General features: G+C 45.8%; 1 pseudogene; it reads left to right on the top strand.

Annotated features, from left to right (window-relative positions):
* Positions 1-7614: 7614 nt before the first annotated feature.
* On the top strand, positions 7615-22439 carry LOC121473165 (annotated as a pseudogene).
* Positions 22440-23112: the final 673 nt, after the last annotated feature.

Genomic DNA, 23112 nt, shown 5'->3' with positions numbered 1-23112 from the left:
GGGGCCGGCCGGGGGCGGGGCCTCGCGCCAGCCGTCAGCGTCACCCGCCCGCCTCCGCCAATCGCACTGCGGCCCGGGAGCTCAGCCCCGCCCCCCAAGATGCGGCTGGACGCGAGGCGGTCCCTGGCTGGCGCGAAAGCCGCGCCCTCCCCCTCACCTCACGCGCCGCGCGCACCCCGCCTGTCGCGCGCTCCTGGGGCGCAGGGTCCTAAAGTCCCCGCCGCCGACTCCGCACCTGGCCACTGGCTGCTGATGAGCTCGCTCTTCCTGAAGCCACGTTATGTCCTGTGTTTCCTCTTCTGGGAACCCTCCATTTTTCCGCTGCCCACACGAGGAACTCAGAGACTCCTAACCACGACAGAACTGGAGGTTAATCGACATCATCTCTCTCTGGGTACCTATATCCACGTACCCACCGTTCACGGAGTTCTTACTTGTCAGGCTCCACGCTGAGCGCTTTACTGCATCATCTCATTAAATCCTCACAATAATTAAGGATTGTTTTTAATCTCCATTTTCAGGTTAAAAAAAATAAACAACCCGAGGCTCAGAGAATTGAGCACTAGAGTTGCTCTCAGGCTGTGTAACATTGGTTAGTAAATATTGAGTGGTCTCTCATGACTCTATGCAAGCTATTATTCCGGGCTTTGGAGCTACGGCCATGTACAAGGCAGGCTGGGATCCGAGTTTTTGGGCGCTTAAAGGCTAGACATTTTGAAGTCCCAAATCTGATAGGAATATGCTGTAGGACAACTCAGGTCTCAGCATGTCTTTACCGGAGTCCACGTTACCAAAGTGGTCGCAGGTCAGTTTTTGATGGACTTTCTTTGTTGATGAGGGAGGTTACTTTTTAAATATGGCACAGGACTCATCTGGCTTCAAAGAAAAGCAAAAAAGTGAGCCAATTAAAAATCAAAAAAGGCTAGGAGAGCTAGAAGTCATAAAATCAGTGAGTACTCGTTAAAATTTTGGAACAATTCTGTGAGCTAAGTCTTTTTTTTTTTTAAGATTTTTATTTATTTATTCATGAGAGACACACAGAGAGAGGCAGAGACACAGGCAGAGGGAGAAGCAGGCGCCATGCTGAGAGCCCCATGCGAGACTGGATCACAGTAATGTGGGATCATGCCCTGAGCCAAAGGTAGATGCTCCACCACTGAGCCACCCAGGCATCCCTAAGTCCTTTTTGCTTAATGTTATTAAGATGTGTAATAATATTTATAGATGAAGAAATTGAGACTCAGAGAGGTTAAGAGCTTTACTAGTGAGTGACAAAGGAAAGATCTAATTCCAAAATCTGAATTCTGAATCACTAGTTTACACTGAGCAACAGTTAAAGAAACTGAGGCCCATAGGAGGACTTTCCACAGGTCACACACTATAAAGAATGGCAGAGCCAGGACAAGAGGCCACATGTCTTAGTTCAGCTACCAGCCCCAGGGCAGGAAGATTTGACCATCTTCTTGTCCCCACCCCAATTTACCTCAACAGAACTTTCACATGGCTTCACAGGGAGGTTTGTCTATCATTTCACATCTGGGCTCTGCCTTTTACCCAAGGAAGGTATTAATAGTCTCAGTGTAGGAGGAGATGATTTGTAAATGTGAGGGAATCTAGGATGCACTTGTAATGCTGCATGCTCCCCCCTTAGCCACCAGAGACTGCCCCCTCAAGGAGCCAGTATTTTTGTTTGTTTGTTATTATTATTCATGAGAGGCACAGAAAGAGGCAGAGACACAGGCAGAGGGGGACTCAAAAAAAAATTCTTTGAAAAAAAAAAAAATTCTTTGAGCCCCCTGCAGGACTCAATCCTGGGACCCTGGGATCACGCCCTGAGCCAAAGGCAGATACTTAACCACTGAGCAACCAAGGTGTCCCAAGGAGCCAGTATTCTAGCTGAGGAGACAGCCAGGAGTCAAGGAGTCAGACGCAGCATTGAGTTACTGTCCTAATAAGTGCTGAAGCAGGACAGGCGCTGTGAGAGTGAGTGACAGAGCACCTGACCCAGTGGACCTGGTGAGGTACAATCAGGGCAGGCTTCCTGAGATGAGCAAAAGGTAGCAAGAGGGGTCTGGGAGAGTGTGCCAGGCAGATATTCAGAAAATGCAGAGGTCGAGTGCCAGAAAGGAGTTTGGCTTTTCCAGGAACTGAGAGGAGGCCAGTGTGATGGAAAGAGAGTCTGAGGAGCAGGTTAGAGAGGAAAGCCCCAAGGGGTAGGCCTCACTGCAAGGCTCCAGGACATTTTGGTAGCTGGAATCTGTGTGGCACTTCCTCAAAGGTCACAGGCAAATAAAATATAGCAGTTTGTTATTTCCTGCAGGGGGAAGGACAAAAAAATAATTTTTTTTCCAGTGGATGTGTACCTGAGATGTTCACTAGGGATGGCAAAAATCGGAAAGGATGTTATTCTAAATAAGGATGTTTGAAAAAGCAAGTCAGGTGACAGACTGTGAACTCACTCAGGAACCCCTGACTCTGGAGTGGTGGATTGGAATCTTCCTGGATGTGGAATCCAAGATCTGGCTTGAGACCTTCTGATATCTCTGAGCCTTGATTTCCATATCTGTCAAACAGGACAATAAAGTTTCCCTGCTATTCTGAGGCCTCAGAGGAGCCAAGCGAGATGACCTGCCTCCCCCTCTTTTTAAAGATTTTATTTATTTATTCATGAGAGACACAGAGAGAGAGAGAGAAGCAGAGACACTGGTAGAGGGAGAAGCAGGCTCCATGCAGGGAGTCCGATGTGGGATTCCCACCCGGGACTCCAGGGTCACGCCCTGGGCGGAAGACAGGCACTAAACCGCTGAGCCACCCAGGGATCCCCTGACCTACCCTTTAAGGTAAACTCATCATGTCAGTCATCATGCCTACTATTCTTTGATACAGCCCAGACATCACTCAAAGGGTCCTCATGAATATTCACTGATTCTCACTACAGCCCCACGGGGTCAGTGCTATTATTATTTAATTTTCCTGGTGCTCTGGGAGGTCAAGTCACTTGCCCAAGGTCACATGGCTCTAAGCGCAGACCGGGGAGTCGCGCACTTTTTCATGCCCAGGGGAGAACATCACATCAACGCCCAGGCGCAGCCCCAGTGCCCTGACCCTCTCCTTAGAGAGCTCTGGCTGTGTGCACTGCTATCTAGGAGCATATCAACAACCAGAACCTGGACTTCTTGGGGATTCGTACCCAGGCGAGCCCCTCAACGCGGCTCCCCAGCCCAGCCTGAGCGCCGGGCGGGCTGCGGCAGCAGGATGCCCTGGGCTGGTCCGCGGCCGGGCAGGTGCGTTTGGAGCAGCGCATGCGCGGGCTGCAGCCTCTGCAGAGCCCTGGTGCGGACTAGCCGCTGGGGGTAGAAGAGTCCTGTGATTTACGCACCAGTCATGTGACGGCGGGGAGTCGGCTAGTGGCTTGGCCGCTGCACTTCCAGGAGATAGGCAGGTGGGGGCGATGGGTGCAGAGCAGAGCGGGGGTGAAGCTGGAGGTCTGAGCTTAAGGGTGGTGAGCAGCTTGGAGGGACCGAGAGGGGAGAGTGGGACACACGAGCCAGAATTGGTAATGAGGCAGACCAAACTGAGGCAGAAGCAACCGGTATAGTTGTTGCCACCAAACCTAATGATACTGTGGACACACTGGCTTGGGTCCCCTGCACACACCCAGGGCCTGTTGGAGAGCCCTTCTCCCACGGGCTTGCACCTCCCTCGGGTTCGCACCTCCCTCCCTTCTGTTTTTAAGCTGCATCATCAACTGCATTTTTTCCTGTTCACCCCCACGCTTCTCATGGCCACGGGACATTTAGATTCCGCTACATTCTTTTAGAAGCAATTTTTGAAGAATTCAACAAGGTAATATTTATAAGATTCTTTACCTAGGACTGGGTACCTAGTAAGGACCCAATGAATGCTAGCTAGTAACATCATTAAAAATAACATGAGGGGGATCCCTGGGTGGCTCAGAGGTTTAGTGCCTGCCTTCGGCCCAGGACGTGAGCCTGGAGACCCGGGATCGAGTTCCACGTCGGTCTCCGTACATGGAGCCTGCTTCTCCCTCTGCCTGTGTCTCTGTCTCTCTCTATGTCTTATCATGAATAAATAAATAAATAAATCTTAAAAAAAATAACATGAGGCTCTGCCCTACCTATCTTTATTGCTGCTGTAGATTCTTGGCAGAGAATGAAAAAAATGTTTCCATCACAGCCACCCACCGTCCCCACACCTGCAAAGAGCTGCTGGACCTGGAGTCCTTGGGTTTGGTACATCCTTGCCCCCAAGAGTTAGTTAACAGATTTTTGTATTTGAGGTTAGAATATAATATCGAAAGGGCTTTCTTTTCAAAGTGTAGGCCAGGGTCTTAAATTCAAAGTACTGGAGAGGCCATGCAGAGGTGAATAACAACCGCAGATTTGGCCAACTACAGACCCCATGCCTTGTTCAGAGGGGCAGTCCTTACTCAGCTCCAAACAATAGTTTCTATGCAGTGGTCAAGGGTCTTGATGGTAGTAATCGTGACATCTCTCAATGGTTAAGCGTTGCAATGGACTAATAACACCACCATTGGCCAAACAAAACACATCTGAGGGTCACATCCAGCCCCTAAGCCAGCTGCATGCAAAACTCTGGGGGACCAAAGGGGGGAAAGATTGGATTCCCCCATTTAGCAGGTTTCCAGAGAGGCACTGACTTACCCCACTCATATAGAGCCCCATTGTGGGTAGGGCTCTGGACAGGGGTGGTGGTAGTGTGAATGCCTGGAATCAATCACCAAAACCTTTCCCACTCAGCCTGAAGAGCCAGGAAAGAGTCCTTTTGCTCAGCCTGGCTCTGGGACAGGGATTAGGGCCAGCCACTTTCAAATGGACTAGTGAATACTGCCTGTGGAAGCCTCTGCAGACAGCTGATGTGGGCAGTTCAGATTTGCATAGAGTGTGAAAAATCCCAGGAATAAGGAAAAAGCTACCCCCATATGCCAGGTACTAGAAGTCTCCGTGATCTCAGCCAGTTGGGGCTTAAAGCTGGCTTTATTTGATTTAGAAAAATAAAGAAATATGGCATTTTTTATACTGTGGTTATCAGAAAACAATTTGTATCTTTTACACTTTACATTAAATTGTTATAGGATCCCAGAGGAAGGGATTTTCATTCCAAATGGGGAAATAGTTTGGTTTAGATGTATTTTGCTTCAGGCCCAGTTTGGCCAGAAAGATTCATGGAAGAAGCAGCAGTTGAATGAGCGCAGAAGCTGAGAAGAGAAAGCTCAAATCTAATCAAAGAAAAAGCATAGACCCACGGTTCCGAAACTGTGTTGAGATACCCTGAGGTGCCATAGCAAATGAACAGGAGCATAGTAAAATACTTTCAATTTTGGAGAGAAACAATGATATCATCTGTTGGACACTGAAAACTAGTAGTTGGAAGTAGTTCACAGTATCAGCATTAGACCTTCCTACATTCCTCTCTGTGATATCACATCTTTGTAAAGCTGGATTTTCATCAATTGATGTGACAAGAAGCAAATAACTCATGCAAATCAGTGTGGAACAGGAAGTAATGGAGTCAATGTCTGATTGATTCTAAGGTCTGAGAACATGCACATACACCATTAGTAAGTAATGGTGTTACTTAAGAATCATTTTAAAATATCTTTTCTTGGGGCACCTGGGTGGCTCAGTCAGTTAAGTCTCTGCCTTCAGCTCAGGTCATGATCTCAAGATCCTAGGATCAAGCCCTGTGTCAAGCTCCCTGCTCAGCCAGTAGTTTGCTTTTCCCTCTGCCCCTTCCCACACTCATGCTCTCTCTCTCTCTTTCTCTCTCTCTCTCCCTCTTCCTTTCTCTTTCTCAAATAAAGAAATAAAATTTAAAAAATAAATAAAATATCTTTTCTTTGAATACATGGGTATTTATTTATTTTTTTAATATTTATTTATTTATTCATGGGACAGAGAGAGAGGGGCAGAGACATAGGCAGAGAGAGAAGGGGGCTCCCTGCAGGGACCCCAAAGCAGGACTCAACCCCAGATCCCAAGATCATGCCCTGAGCTGAAGGTAGATGCTCAACTGCTGAGCCACCCAGGCATCCCTTCTTTCCTTTAAAAAAAAAAAAAGATTTATTTATTTATTCAAGTCATCTCTGCACCCAACATGGGGCTCAAACTCACGACCCTGAGATCTCTTGACTGAGCCAGCCAGGCTCCCCTTATTTTTTTAAAATGGCTAATAAGTTGTTAGGACAAGTTGTTTGGCCCTAACTATGTACTAAACAACGCTGATAGGTATTTCTTTTGGTCTGAGATGCTATGAAAAGAATGGCAGACACAGAAGCTGCTGTGCTTGGGAACCTCTGGCAAGGCCAAGTGTGGTGGTATTCATTAATGCAACAATATTGATTGAGCACCTACTATGCACCAGACATCATCCTAGACACTGAAGATGCAGTAGTGAAGAAGAAAAAATAATCCCATTGGATATGAAGCTGACATCCTAGAGGGAGAAACACAATAAGTAAGTAAATAATAAATTATATAGTATGTTACAAGGTGATAAGTGGTATGATAAAAAATAGTAGGGGCAGCCCTGGTGGCAGAGCAGTTTGGCGCCGCCTGCAGCCTGGGGTGTGGTCCTGGAGACCTGGGCTCGAGTTCTACGTTGGGCTCCCTGCATGGAGCCTGCTTCTCCCTCTCCCTGTGTCTCTGCCTCTCTCTTTCTCTGTCTATGAATAAATTAATAAAATCTTAAAAAAAATAAAAAAAAATAAAAAATAGTAGAGTGATCAAGAGTAGGACTGGGGAAGGGCAGAGGATAGTTTTACATTTTATTTATTTTATTTTATTATTATTATTTTCTAAGTGGGCTCCATAACCAGCGTGGAGCTCAACGTGGGCTCGAACTCACAATGGCGAGATCAGGACTTGAGCCAAGATCAAGAGCCAGACACTTGAGTGACTGAACCGCCCAGGAACCTCTAGTGTTGCATTTTAAAGGGGAAAGACAGGCAGGCTGGGCTTCAGTGGGAAGCCACTGGATGTGAGTTCAAAGTCAGAAGCCAGATCTGGTGTCCCTGTCAGCTCATAGGCTATGGATGACACCAGCAATAGTGACTGAGATGATCCAAGTGCCTAGGGTTGGTTATGTGAAGGACACTCAGTTTAAGGCTGAGCAAGAGGAGTAGACACCAGAAAGAGGCAGGAGGGAAATGGCCAAAGAAGTACAGGTGAACCAAGGGTGCAAAGAGACGGACTAGCAAAAGAACAGCTAGATGAACCACAGATCAGGATCAAGGGCACTTTTTTGAATAGGGGAGAACCTCTATTTTTTTTTTTAAGATTTTATTTATTTATTTATTTAGATTTTATTTATTTATTCACGACAGACACAGAGAGAAAGAGAGAGGCAGAGACACAGACAGAGGGAGAAGCAGGCTCCATGCAGGGAGCCTGACATGGGACTCGATCTGGGGTCTTCAAATCACACCCTGGGCTGCAGGCAGTGCTAAACCACTGGGCCACAGGAGCTGCCCAGAACCTCTATTTTTAAAAACAAAACACTTTTTAAAACACAGCAAAACGCCTTTCCGCGCTACCCAGGGATGGGTCCATGCGGCATTGTTTTGCGTTCCCATCATTGTTTTGCGTTCCCATCATAACTTAAAGGGAAACTTTAACAATGTCGGGAGCCCTTGATGTTCTGCAAATGAAGGAGGAGGATGTCCTCAAATTCCTTGCAGCAGGAACCCACTTAGGTGGCACCAACCTTGACTTCCAAATGGAACAGTACATCTACAAAAGGAAAAGTGATGGTATCTACATCATAAATCTGAAGAGAACCTGGGAGAAGCTTCTGTTGGCAGCTCGTGCCATTGTTGCCATTGAAAACCCAGCTGATGTCAGTGTTACATCATCCAGGAATACTGGCCAGTGAGCTGTGCTGAAATTTGCTGCTGCTACTGGAGCCATTCCTATTGCTGGCCGCTTCACTCCTGGAACCACCAGATCCAGGCACTAACCAGATCCAGGCAGCCTTCCGAGAGCCAAGGCTTCTGGTGGTTACTGATCCCAGGACTGACCACCAGCCTCTCACAGAGGCATCTTACATTAACCTGCCTACCATTGCTCTGTGTAACAGACTCTCCTCTGTGCTATGTGGACATTGCCATCCCTTGCAATAACAAGGGAGCTCACTCGGTGGGTCTGATGTGGTGGATGCTAGCCCGGGAAGTCCTGTGCATGCGTGACACCATTTCCTGCGAGCACCCATGGAAAGTCATGCCTGATCTCTACTTCTACAGAGATCCTGAAGAGATTGAAAAGGAAGAACAGGCCGTTACTGAAAAGGCTGTGACTAAGGAGGAATTTCAGGGTGAATGGACGGCTCCAGCTCCTAAGTTCACTGCTATTCAGCCTGAAGTTGCAGACTGGTCTGAAGGCGTGCAGGTGCCCTCTATGCCTATTCAGCGTTCCCTACTGAAGACAGGAGCGCTCAGCCAGCCACTGAAGATTACTCTGCAGCTCCCACTGCTCAGGCCACTGAATGGGTAGGAACAACCACTGAGTGGTCTCAAGCTGCTCTTCCACAGAAGCAACAAAATGGAAATAAGGTTGGCAGAAAATAAACAGTTTCTAAAAAAAACAAAAAAACAAACAGCCAAGCAATAAAGCAAATTCCCATGTGCCCCTCCTCCAAAAAAGAACAATTAATGTTTTGCTTCAGAATTTTGTTTATAGAAAAATAGATCTCGTTATATAATGTGGAATCCTGTTACTCCTGAAACCCTGCTAAAGCAACAGCAGGGGAATTATTAGAAGTTTAAATCCATAAAGTCACAAAGAATAGGGGTATCTGACTGGATCAGTTGGTAGAGCATGTGACTCTTGTTTTTTTGCAATAGTTTTTTGTTTTGCTTTAAGATATTTATTTATTTATTTATTTATTTATTTATTTATTAAAGATTTATTTATTATTTATTCATGATAGACACAGAGAGAGAGAGAGAGAGGCAGAGACACAGGAGGAGGGAGAAGCAGGCTCCATGCCAGGAGCCAGATGCGGGACTTGATCCCGGGACTCCAGGATTGCGCCCTGGGCCAAAGGCAGGCGCCAAACCACTGAGCCACCCAGGGATCCCCTAAGATTTTATTTATTTATTTATTTGAGAGAGAGGGAGAGAGCACACAAGTTGAAGGAGGGAGAGAGGGAGAGGGAGAGGGAGAAGCAGACTTCTCACTGAGCAGAGAGCCAGATGTGGGGCTCCATCCCAGGACCCTGGGAGCATGACCTGAGCCAAAGGCAGATGCTCAACCACTGAGCCACCCAGGCACCCAAGCATGTGACTCTTGGATCTCCAAGACGTGAGTTCAAGCCCCAGATTGGGCAAGGCACCTACTTAAAAAAAAAAAATTGGAGGGACGCCTGGGTGGCTCAGCAGTTTGGTGCGTGCCTTTGGCTCTGGGCGTGACCCCAGGGTCCCAGGATCGAGACCCATGTCAGGCTACCTGCATGGAGCCTGCTTCTCCCTCTGCCTGTGTCTCTGCCTCTCTCTCTCTCTCTCTCTCTCTGTGTTTGACTATCATAAATAACTAAAATAAAAAAGAGAGAGAGAGAGAGAGGCAGACAGAGACACAGGCAGAAGGAGAAGCAGGCTCCATGCACCGGGAGCCCAACGTGGGATTCGATCCCGGGTCTCCAGGATCGCGCCCTGGGCCAAAGGCAGGCACCAAACCGCTGTGCCACCCAGGGATCCTTCTGCCTCTCTCTTTCTCGCTCTCTGTCTGTGTCTCTCATGAATAAATAAATAAAATCTTTAAAAAAATTTTGGAAAAAAAATGTAAAAAGGACACAAGAAACAGAAAAAGGAGGGATGAGAGGTGAGGCATAGTGACAAAGCTCTGGAAGGTGAACAGCATGTGGCTAAAGGTTAATGACTGCATAGAGAAGAGGAGGTGGAAATATGAATCTTCAAAAAGAGAATCTTCAACCACAGAACATTGGAGAAGCTCAGGATTCATTGGTGCCAAGTACTTTGGAAGGTGAGAGTCAAGGGTAGAGCTGAGTAAACAAAGGACTGGTAAAGAAAGGGAGCTGTCCTGCCACCGGGTCCTTGCCCCTCCCCCAGCAGAAGAGTGATGAGGAGGAGCAGGGGGAGGCAGGCCATGCAAGACAACAGCAAGTTAGTGTGGGACATACTGTGTGTCAATCACTATTCCAAGCTCTTTACATATATCAATTCATTGAACCCAAATGGTCACCTATGAGTTATTTGCTATTATTATCTCCATTTTATAGATGAGAAAACCAAGCCATTTGTCCAAGATCTCACAGCTAACAAGAGAAAGGGCCAGAATCCAAACTGTGCCATGTGGGAGGTGAGGATGGACAGTTGAACAGAGTACTCTGTGGTTTGGACTTCATCTCTCTCTCTCTCTCCATGAGAAACCATGGAAGATTTTCAAATATGGAAGTGACATTTATTTATTTATCCATTTCACATTTAATAAACATTCATCAGGTGTCTGCGGTGTGCTGGGCACTCTGCCAGGTACTGAGCACTCCAGGGTGAGCCTATAGATGCAGTGCCAGGATGAGCCAGGGCAGGGATAGGGAGGCAATGAGGCCTGAGGAGGGGCACCCAGTCCAGCCAGGGATCTGGAAAGGAATCTTAGGAAAGGCAAAGCTGGGCAGCCCTGTTGGCTCAGCGGTTTGGCGCCACCTTCAGCCCAGGGCGTGATCCTGGAGACCCGGGATCGAGTCCCGCGTCTGGCTCCCTGTATGGAGCCTGCTTCTCCCTCTGTCTGTGTCTCTGCCTCTCTCTCTCTCTCTCTCTCTCTCTGTGTGTGTGTGTGTGTGTGTGTGTGTGTGTGTGTGTCTCAAATGAATAAATAAATAAAATCTTTAAAAAGAAAAAAAAAAGAAAGGCAAAGCTGACACTTTGAGGCTGAACTGAGTTTGCATGGGAAGTTGGGGGGAGTGGTGATGGGGCAAATCCTGAACCAAAGCAACAGCACCAGGGAAGGCCCCGTGACCCAACCATGGCCATTCTGGCACAGCCCACTTAGTAGCTGAGAGGAGGCCAGCTCAGAGGTGAAGGCACCAAGGGAGGCTAGGGTAATAGTTCAGGTCAGAGCTGTGGAGTCTCTGGGGTTCTTCCAGGATGGGTATGGGAGGGGCTGAATATAATAGACATGAATAAAATAGCACCTGCCAATTCCTGGGCCCCCTTGTTTACCAAATGCTTTAAGCACAATATCTCATTTAATTTCCCTCGAAATTCTATCAAGTAGGTATGATGATTTCTATGCTTTACAGATGCAGATACTAAGACATAGCACATCCTGGGGCACATAGCAAACTCCCAGCCAAACCAGGACTTGAACCAGGCATGTCTGAGCCCAAAGCCTGAACTCTTTTTTTTAATTAAATATTTTATTTATTTATTTGAGAGAGAGCAGGAGAGAGCACAAGCATGCGGGGCCACAGAGGGAGAGGGAGAAGCAGGCTCCCCACTGAGGAGGGAGCCTGATGCTGGGGGGAGGTGGGGCTTGATCCCAGGACGCTGAGATCATGACCTGAGCCAAAATCAAGAGTTGGACGCCCAAACGACAGAACCACCCAGGCTCCCCACTTTAATTTTTAAAGATTTTTAAAAAGTAATCTCCATCTGGGATGCCTGGGTGGCTTAGTGGTTGAGCGTCTGCCTTTGACTCAGGGTGTGATTCCAGGATCTGGGGTCAAGTCCTGCATCGGGCTCCTTGCAGGGAACCTGCTTCTCCCTCTGCCTGTGTCTCTGCCTCTCATGAATAAATAAATAAAATCTTTTTAAAAATTAAAATAAAAAAATAAAATAATCTCCATCTAACATGGGGCTTGAACTCAGACCCTGAGATCAAGAGTCACATGCTCTTCCAGCATGGCACCCCATGTTATAGTTTGATTTTTTAAAAGACAGGGCTTCCTGGAAGAAGTGCCATTTGAAGTGAAATTGAATCATTTTGGATGATTATTATAATCATAAACCAAATGCTTATGGCATGTCATGCATACCATTTATTGAGTACTTCCAATATATCAGGCACTGTGCTAACTACTCTACGTGTTATTATTTTACTTAATTTCTACCATGATCCTGAGGAGATAAATATTATCCTGCCCATTTTACAAATGAGAAAATTGAGGTTTATGAATGAAATGACTTGTTAGTCACAGGAAGTAACTAAGCTGGAATTCCAGCCCAGGTTTGTCTGACCTCCAAGTCCATGCTCTTGACACCACCTGCTCCCACCTTCCTCTGCTCCTCCAGTGTCTGGCCTTGGGTTATAGAGGATGAAGGAGGAGAATCCACAGGCTCTGAGCACCTGTAGAGGTACTGTGAAGCAAGGCCCCTCTCAAGGCTCTATACCACTGTGCCACCGGGCCTGCCCTAATTTTCGTTTTTGTAATTGTGTTTTCTCTTCCTTCAAGAGAGCCTCTCGCCCCTGCCTCCCCATATTGTCAAAGCTTCAGGGTTCTCCCTGCAAAACCTGGATCTGCCCTGGCTCCAGGGTGGCCAGGAGGATAGTACTCCATCATGAGACTCTAGAATGTTACTTAGCAATACCTTAATCCCCACTGCAGCTCATGATGGGGCACCCTGGGATCCTCATCACACACCACCCCCTACACCAGTGTCTTGCAAAGCAGACCCTGAAAATCTCTCAATAGCCTAAAAAAAGCAGGGATGCCTTCCCCTCCCCACTCAAATTAAACAATGGCTGTCTCCCTGGTCCCCTCTGCTTCCTGCCTCATCTCCACGCCCCTCCTCCCTCTTTCTCCTCTCAGTCTACTATCTTCCTACCTTTGCTCCTCCCCACTCATCCCTCTCCCTGACTGTCTTCCAATCTTACCGCACAGAGAGTCAGGGCCCAGAGCCCTCCCCACCCTGGTTCAGCCTCAGTGTGACTCTCAGCTTTGGGGAAGCCAGGAGTCCAGCACTCAGAGTCTGGTCCTGCCTTGCTGAGTGGTCCAGGCCTGTCCCTCTGTCCCTCTAGATATTAGTTTCCTACCTCCCATTTATGCCTAACCTGGGCCCTGGGTTCCTTGTCTTGAGTCACACTGGGTGTCTCCAGCTCTCTCTGGAGTCAAGAAGCAGGTAGACAAGGGAGTCCATCTTGGGGACCTGGCTCCCCTCCTCCGCAGCTGGCCACCCTTAGAAGGATCTCAGGGGCCTGTCATCAGGCCAGCAGGTGAGGCAGGCTTTGGGTCCTGGGTCCGCTGATCCAAAGTTCAGGACTCACTGCCCAGACCTTTTGGGTGTCCCTGTGTGGGGTCCCTGGTGGGGTCTTCATGACCCCCGAACTCCCTCCCTGTCTTCCTTCCAGGCTGGGACCCTTCCCCTAGCTGTGGATAATCCTCCCTTAAACACATTGCAGCCACACCCTGTGTACCAAAGGAGCTGTTTGAGCAGATGTTTCATATACAAAACAAAAATAGCAGTTATTTGGCTGAATGGATTCCCAACAATCAAAGCCATCTGTTTTCGACATCCCACCCCAAGGGCCTAAAAATGTCTGCCGCCTTCCATGGCGAAAGCATGACCACCCAAGAGCTGTTGGAGCATATTTATAAGTCATTCTCTGCCCCGATTCACTGGAAGGCTACAAATAGCCCCCCACACCCCCAATCTTCCCACTGATGGGGCCTCATGAAGGAGACCGAGCTTTGCATTCTGCATGATGGGTTACAGCTTGCCGTTTTTTCCTTGGTGTTATTTATTTATTTATTTATTTATTTATTTATTTATTTAAGAGAGAGAGAGAAAGAGAGGGTGAGTAGGGGGAGGGGCGGGAAAAGCAGGTTCCCCGCTGAGCAGGGAGCCTGACTTGGGTCTCCATCCCAGGACTCTGATATCATGACCTGAGCTGAAGGCAGCCACTTAACTGACTGAGCCACCCCGGCATCCCTCCCTTGGTGTTTTCTTTGCTTACAAAACAAACAAACCTCTTTTACTCTGAAGTTAATCTCTTGCCATTTGCAGTTTTTCTATGAGATCCATACCTTACCACCTTCCCCTCCCCCAACACTGCTGTCCCAACTTCTGAAGCTCATGCTGAAAGAGTACCTGTCTCCAAATCCTCTGCTACCCCTGTGCCCATCACCTGACTCCTGCATTTGCTCCTCTGCCTGCAGCAGAGAAATCCTGGAATGGTGTAATTGGACTATGTGGGTTTGTGTTTTGTGTATTTTTTTTTTCTTCACTTTTCATTACACAAGTAAGACAGTACACCTTTATTATTAAAAATACCTCAAAAAGGAAATGAAATGAATTCTTTATACTAAAACCCCATGGGACACAGTTACAGTTGTACTCAGATGAACATTAGCAGTCTTAAATGCTTTTATTTATAAAAGAATCAAAGTCAGTGAATCAAGGATTCGATCTAAGAAATTAGAAAAACCAGTAAAATAAAAGGAGAGAAAAATAAGATGAAAGTGGACATTAATGAAATGGGAAAAAAATACTAAAAGAATAAATAAAAATTGTTTGAAAAGATCAGTTTGAAAAGACAAATAAAAAGAAAGAAATCTTAACTAAAGGTAAGTCCAAAGAAAGAAAGCAAAGAGAAAAAAGTAAAAATATGTGACATTAGGATACAAACACAGATATGGATGTTATTAATCATTTTTAAATATTATAATAAATTGGAATAACAAAAGTTAATAGGTTTTTTTGCAGTATATAAACTCTCAAAATTGACCTAAGAAGTAGAAAATTTTAGCAGACTGAGAACCACTGAAGATTGCATCCCAGAAGGGGGGTAATAATAGGACGCACTGAGCACCTGGGTGGCTCGGTCCATAGAGCATGTGACTTTTGATTTCTGAATTATGAGTTTAAACCCTGTGTTGGGTGTAGACACTACTTAAAAATAAGATCTTAAAAAAAGATAGGACAAATTAACATTAAATGCCTTCTAAGATGACACAAAGGGAAATATGTAACATCAGCTGTTTAGCATTGTAACCCAAAATATTTATCCTGAATCTAATCCTAAAGAAATAAACTGAAAAATCAAGATGGTGGGACTTTCTACAAGACAATTGAGCTGGCCTCTTAAAAAAACAAAACTAAACACCAAAGTCATGAAAGAGAAGGAAAAAGAGACAGAACTGTTCCAGATTCAAAAAGTAAAGAAGGGCAGCCCTGGTGGCTCAGTGGTTTAGCGCCGCCTTCAGCCCAGGGCCAGATTCTGGAGACCTGGGATGGAGTCCCACACTGGGCTCCCTGCATGGAGCCTGCTTCTCCCTCTGCCTGTGTCACTGCCTCTCATTCTATGTCTCTCATGAATAAATAAATAAAACCTTTAAAAAGAAAAAAAAAAAAACCTTTAAAAAGAAAAAAAAACAAAAAGTAAAGAAATATTGGGGCACCTGGGTGGCTCAGTCGGTTAAGGGTCTGATTGTTGGTTTCTGCTCAGGTTGTGATCTCAGGGTTGTGAGCTCAAGCCCTGCGCTGAGCCCAGCTCAGAGTCACCTTCAGAGTCTCCCCTGTGCCCCCCACCCTGAAATAAATGAATAAATCTTTTTTAAAAATTAAAGAAATATGACACCAAATGCACTGGAAGCTTCTTGATTAGATTTTAGAAAGAGTTAAAAAAGAAAAAAAAACAGCTATAAAAACATTATTGGGACAATTAGAGGAATCTGAATATAGATAGTGTGCTAGATACTATTATTACATGCAGTTTCTTTTTTTTTTTTTTTTTAAGATTTTATTTATTTATGAGAGAGAGAGAGAGAGAGGCCGAGACACAGGCAGAGGGAGAAGATTCACCAATTTTTGTCACGTGTGCTCTCTCCCTCTCTCTCTCTCTCTCTCACACATACACACATACATTCATGCTCTACTTTGTCCTATGTCAACTTAGCTGGAACCAAGACTCCTAGAATTCTCTCCCCTGTGTGGTTCCAAGTTGAGCTGGCCACAGAATCAATTTGCTCAAGATTTGGAAAGAGCAGCCATTCTTTATGTTCTGAGATTTGATGGAAGGCTTTAGACTCTTGCTTAGCTGGCATGTGGCTGTCATTGATCTGCCAACTTGCCTTGTTGATTCTGGGTATCCTGGGTCTATAGTCTCCCTGGTTTCTGCCGGGTCCTCTCCTTTGACTTGTCTGAGTCCTGGGATCAAGTAGGTGTGCAGCCATGGCAAAGGACACCAGTACTCCTGCAGGTCATCTGTGTCACTGAGGCTGAAGAGGGTGACAGATGTGGCTCTACTGTGTCCTAGCCCTCACACATCACTGCCTTCTCTCCAACAACTGACAGGTATAGAGGCCTTGCACAGTCTGTCCCACCAGCACCCACAACTGCATGAAGCCTAGTACCTATTACCAGCCTCTGATTCCAAGTCACTCATAGTGGCCCTGCTCTTCTGTAGACACAGACACACTCCACACCTAAAATTTTCTTGCTCAGCTATTTGAAAGGTGAAATGCAAACATCAAACACTATTCCTTAGCACATTTAAAAAAATGTATCTCTGGGGCACCTGAGTGGCTCAGTCAGTTAAGCATCTGCCTTTGGCTCAGTTCATGATCTAAGAATCCTGTGGTCAAGCCCTGCATTGGGCTCCCTGCTCAGTGAGGGATCTGCTTCTCCCTTTCCCTCTGCTGCTCCCCTCTGCTCACGGGAGTGCTCTTTTTCTCTTTCTCCCTCTCAGATAAGTAAAATCTTTAAAAATGAAAGAAGAAAACTATAGATCATTTTCACTTTTGGGTCCCTCCCCCATCCCCGAGAATAAGAGATTTCATCACTAGAAACATGGCCAATTTATTACATAAATAAACTAAAGAAGAAAAAACACAAATAACTTTCTAACCAGGAAAAAAACAAACAAACAAAAACCAACCATGTTATTTAAGCATTGCATGAGCTCCCGTACCATGCTCCACACATTGGGAAGGCTATAATAGTTTGGACAGTGGAGCTTCTGCCCTTCTGCAAAATCACAGATTTCCTGTAATTGAGCATTCTATCAACCAGAGGAAGATGAAAGGGAGTCCACAATTGGGTTCTAAATGGAAAACAATGACATTCCAAATGGCATGGCAAGGAGAATGAGGGTGAATGAGAACACATGGCTGAGAAGTGTGAGCTAGAAATGAAATTTGAGCTCGTAGCCCTTTACAGGTAGAAAAATGGAAGTCCAGAGAGGGAAGGGACTTATCCAGTTTCATAGACACCCACCTACCAGATCAGCATGGACTTGAAGCACCAGTTCTACAGATCCGGAAAGCAAAAGCCAAGCAAAGGTATTTTTCTAAAAGGAAGCTGACCCTACCACCTGCAGGTTGAAGAGAGGAACAGCAAGATCTTGAGGGCCAGGGCTACGAGGGGATTGGTATTTTTCCTCTTGCCTCAAGTCCTGGTTTTGTTTAAATTTTTGATATTTTGTTCATCATGGAATTTTTGACATTAATTTTTATTTAAAAATAATTCATCAATGGGGCACCTGGGTGGCTCAGTTAGTTAGATGTCTGTCTTCGGCTCAGGTCATAATCTCAGGGTACTGGGATTGAGCCCCATGTCGGGCTCCCTACTCAGTGTGAAGTCTGCTTGTCCCTCTCCCTTCCCTTCTGCCTCTCCCCTTGCTTGTGTTCATTTGTGTCTCTCTCACACATAAATAAAATCTTGGGGTGCTTGTGGGCTCAGTTGGTTAAGTGTCTGGCTCTTGGTTTTGGCTCAGGTCATGATCTCAGGGTGGTGAGATCAAGCCCCACATGAAACTGTGTTTAGCAGGGAGTCTGAGCTTCTCTCTCTCCCTTTCCCCCTCCCCCCACTTGCTTCTCTCTCTAAAATAAATAAATCTTTCTTTTTTAAGATTTTATTTATTTATTCATGACAGACAGAGATAGAGAGGGGCGGGGGCAGACAGAGATAGAGAGGGGCGGGGGCAGAGAGAGAAGCAGGCTCCATGCAGGAGCCACTGGGCCACCGGGGCTGCCCTAAAATAAATACATCTTTAAAAAATAAATAGGAGGCACCTGGGGGCTCAGTGGTTGAGAGTCTGCCTTCAGCTCAGGTCATGAGGTCAGGTCATGAGGATCCAGGGGTCCTGGGATCGAGTCCTACATCAGGCTCCCTGCAAGGAGCCTGCTTCTCCCTCTGCCTGTGTCTCTGCCTCTCTCTGTGTATCTCTCATGAAAAAATAAATAAAATCTTTTAAAAAGGACTAATTTAAATAGATAAAATCTTTAAAAAATACTTCATTAAACTATTCTTTATCTTGATTACTGAGATTTTTGGCACATACACCCCCCACCCTTAAATTTTGCACCCTAGACTAGTACGTCACTTACTTCCCATTTCCATTACCTTATATTCCTAAAACCTGGAATCTTCAATCCTAGTCTCATTTCCGTCCCCAATCCAGCACTGGCATCTTATGAGAAAATCTCATCCTCTTTTTAAGAACACAGGCAAAACCCTCCAACTCTCCCTCCTTTCCTCTCTTCTTCCATCCCAACTCCTCTATGCCAGGTGCTATGTTAAGTAGACAGAGGATCTCTGCCTTAAGGCAGTTATCAAGTAAGTTATGCTAAATAACACATTTTGTTTTTCATTTTCCCAAAACACTAAAATAGTACACGGTGAAGTAATTTAGCACACAAACAGAGAGAGGCAATGAGTAACCCCAAAAATGGTTGTCATACTTTAGGACTCCTTAAAAACTCACACTCTGAGGTGACCTTGATTGGAGTTCTCAACAACCAGAGGGGTTACCTCAGAAAAAAGGTTAGTGTAAGAGATACCTTCGCTCCTGGAAACTGGAAACATTCTACAGGGGAAATATGAGGTCTGTCTCCCCCTAACTGAGCCAGCAGATAGTCTCAAGCTTGTTTTATTTCAGGTGACAGGGCTAGGGCTCCTTGTTTGAGAAAGGATTATACCAAAAGGACATTGAATATTGCAACTTTCACCATAAGGACTCCATCTGAACTGTGTTTCAAGGGCAAGGAAAGGGATGTGACAAAAATAAAATTTTGCTGCTGACCGACGTTCTACAGAATGCAGAAATGGTGGCAGCTCACAATCACGTCAGCAGGGCTGAGAGCAAGTAGGGAAGGGATGACTTGTACATAAACAGCCACTTCCACCTGATGATCAGACAGTCTAAAGAGACAGTATCTGGGACAATAGCCCTTTATTTTTATTTATATTTTTAAAGATTTTATTTATTCATGAAAGACACACACACAGAGAGAGAGAGAGGCAGAGACACAGGCAGAGGGAGAAGCAGGCTCCAGGCAGGGAGCCTGATGTGGGACTCGATCCTGGGTCTCCAGGATCAGGCCCTGAGCTGAAGGTGGAGCTAAACTGCTGAGCCACTGGCTGCCTTGAAGTAGCCCTTTAGAATGAACACTGAAGATACACAAAGAATTTTGTTATATCTTTACATTGTAGAGATGGGTGGCTCAGCGGTTGGGCATCTGCCTTCGGCTCAGGGCCTGATCCCAGGATCTGGGATTGGGTCCCGCATCGGGCTCCCTGTGGGAGGCCTGCTTCTCCCTCTGCCTGTGTCTCCACCTCTCTCTGTGTGTCTCTCATGAATAAATAAATCTTAAAAAAAATCTTTACATTGTAACCTGACATTTATATAGGATGTATTAATGTTCTTGTGGGGGATATAGTAGTGAAGAAAATGATTAAAAGTTCCTGCCCCTGGGTGGTGTTCACTCTGATGAGGAAGACGACAATAAACATGTAATTAAATAAACAAGATCATTTCAGATAATAAAAAGTGTCATAAAAAAATGAAGCAGGGTGATGGGATGAAGGAATCTGTATTGCCAGGCAACCTGAAGATGGAGCATTTGAGATGAGACTTGAATCTAAGGAATCTACCAAGTGGATATTGGGAGAAGAGTGTTCCAGATAGAGAAAACAGGAAGTGCAGAGGTCCTGGGGTAGGATTAACCTGGGCATTTTTATGGAACAGACAAATTGGTGTGGCTGGAACACAGTGAACAAGGAAGAACGAGGGAAGATATGAGGCCTGAGGCCATGTCACAACAGCTGGCTGGGATAAAGAGCTTGGATTTTATTCCAAGAGCAATGGAAAGCCATTGCTCCTTCCATTGGAGGGATTTAAGAGGAAGGTGCTAAGATGTAATTCATGTTTTTTTAAAGGATCACTCTAATATATGGTTTGACAACTTATTCATATTTTAGGCCAGACGATTCTTTGCTGCAGGGGGGCTGTCCTGTGCATTGTAGGATGTTTGTCAGCATCCTTACCCTCCACCCACTAGAGGCCAGTAGTACACTCTCAGTCATGACTACCCAAAGTGTCTCCAGACATTGTCAAATGTGCCCTGGAGGGCAAAAGTTGCTCCCAATTGAGAATGACTGCTATAGTCATAAAAGCAAATGAAGGCTCTGGAATGTTGCTAGTTGAAAGAACCTGCAGAGACCTGACAGCTAAGTGCAATGCCTGATCTCAGACTGGATCCCATATGGTAAGGGGAGAATGCAAGGTGCTACTGAGTCAACTAACAAATAAGAATGTGAGTGGTTGCAGTACCTGCATGGTGTAGCCGGTTGAGTGTGTGACTCTTGGTTTCAGCTTAGGTCGTGATCTCACGGTAGTAGGATGGAGCCCTGGTGTCAGACTCCTTGCTCAGCATAGAGCCTACTTGAGATTCTATCTCCTTCTGCCCCTCCCACTTGTGTTTTCTCTCTCTCTCTCTCTCAAATAAATAAAATTAAAAAAAAAAAAAGAATGTGAGTAGTGGCTTAAATAAAAGTATTGAATCAGCATTAATTCCACTGAAGTTGCTACCTATGCTGTAGCTATGTAGGAAAATATCCCTATGCTTACAAAATACACTGGAGTGTTTAGGTATAAAGAAACATGAAGTTTAAAGTCTATGCTTAAGGGTCGCCTGGGTGGCTCAGTGGTTGAGCATCTGCCTTTGGCTCGGTCATGATCCCAGGGTCCTGGGATTGAGTCCCACATTGGAGTCCCCGTGGGGAGACTGCTTCTCCCCCTGTCTACATCTCTGCCTCTCTCTGTGTCTCTCATGAATAATAAATAAAATCTTTATTTTTTTTATTTTTTATTTATTTATGATAGTCACAGAGAGAGAGAGAGGCAGAGACACAGGCAGAGGGAGAAGCAGGCTCCATGCACCGGGAGCCTGATGTGGGATTTGATCCCGGGTCTCCAGGATCGTGCCCTGGGCCAAAGGCAGGCGCTAAACCGCTGCGCCACCCAGGGATCCCTAAATAAAATCTTTAAAAAGTAAAGTGTATGCTTTAATAATTCAGGACAAGTTATATACATGCATATACGTATACAGATACATGTAAGAATGTTATATAACACACATACATGTATACTCTTATGTGTTTATATCTATACATTCTTACAATATGCGTGCAAATGGGTGTGTATATATATAGTAGATCTATCTCCCCATGATATGAAATAATAGTTTGAGCAAAGGATGTACAAATGTGCCGTTTGTACTATTGTCATTCTTAAAACTTTTCTATAAGCTTGAAATTATTTCCAAATAAAAAGTTCAAAAAATGGCTGTAGTCTCCTCCATTATGAGTGGACTGGGAATTGGTACGCCTGTTTTCAGAAACTTTTTGGCTAAACCTCTGCCTGCCTGGCAACCCAGCAGCTCTACCTCCAGGCACGTGCCTAACTGATATGAGTGTTTATGTCAACCAAAGACTTCTACTGGAATATACATAGCAGTTTATTCTTACTAGCCTCCAATGGGAAACAACTCAAATGCTCTTCAACAGTAGAATGGATAAATGAATGATAGCTCAGTAACACAATGGAATAAATACACACAACATCATAGTTAAACCCCAAAGGTGTAACGTGAACCATAGCAAGTAAGAAGCAGAAGAGTACCCATTATATGGTGACTCCTTTTCTTTGCAGGTGGCAACAGGTCAAATGGATCTGAGGTGGTAGAGATTGGAATATAGGTATCTGTGAGGGGAGGTGACCAGATGGGTTTCCAGGGCTGGAAATGTTCTGTGTCTTGATCTAGGTGGGTGTTACATGCATGATCACGTACATAAGAATTGATCAAGCTATGCATTTAAGATTTGTACAATTTATTATATATAACTTTTATTTAATAATAATAAAAAGACGGCTCTGGTTTCTGTGTAGACACTAGAGTAGTGGTGCCTAAGGGAGCCACAGAGAAGAGCAAAGAGGAAGGGAATGAGAGAGAGAGGGCTCGAGAGTGGACCCCAGGTGAACAACTGGCGGAGGCAGGGGGCGGGTGCTGACTAGGATGAGAGGTCTGGGGGAAGAGTGGGACCACTCCTCTCCCCGTAGGCCTTTCCCCAGGCCCTGAAGAATTTGGATTTCCCTCCACAGCCATGTCCCAGCTGCCACCGCCAGGGGGCAATAAGATCCTTCCAGACCGACGAGGCGGCCTGAAGCCCACAGCAGGAGCATCTGCTTCTGGGAACAGCTGTGGACATGGTGCTTGGGTGGCCTCCAAGTCACCGGGACACTGTGCTCCTTGCAGGAGAATCTTGTAGGATGAAGATGGAAGGAAATTAAAACCTAAATCCCTGGAACTGAAAATCATGACTCCAGCCCTTTACGCTCAGGCTCAGGATGGAGCCAGGCTCCTTAAGGTGGCCATGAGGTCTGGCTGCTGGCATCCTCCACCTCACCTACCTCCTCTCAATCCCCACACATCCCAGGGAAGAGATGGGCTCCCTTCACGTGCACCCCCTTGCACCTGTGCTGTTTCTGTAGTCTGACCCTCTCTCCTGTGGGCATCTGACACATCCCTCAGGAGTTACTCCTAGACCCTTTCTTGACCCAAAATGTGGGTCAGACCGGCCCCCTCTACATCTCCCATCACACCCCTTTCTCCCTAAATTATATTAGACCTAATTCTTCAGCCCAGCTGTGGCTCTGATCTGAGAGGCAAGGAAGAGCCTGACATGGGCTCTAAGAATACCTGTTAGATAAATAAAAAGACAAATAAATGAGTAAGTGTATCTAAGGTAAGAGGATAGCATCTCCGTTAATCCACCCGGAGTTCTGAAGTCAGAAACCTGGGTTCAAGTACAGACAATGCCACTTATGAGCTGTGTGA

The sequence above is a fragment of the Vulpes lagopus genome, chromosome 12 (assembly GCF_018345385.1).
Source record: "Vulpes lagopus strain Blue_001 chromosome 12, ASM1834538v1, whole genome shotgun sequence".
Lineage (NCBI taxonomy): Eukaryota > Metazoa > Chordata > Mammalia > Carnivora > Canidae > Vulpes > Vulpes lagopus.
This window is presented reverse-complemented; position numbering and strand designations above follow the sequence as displayed.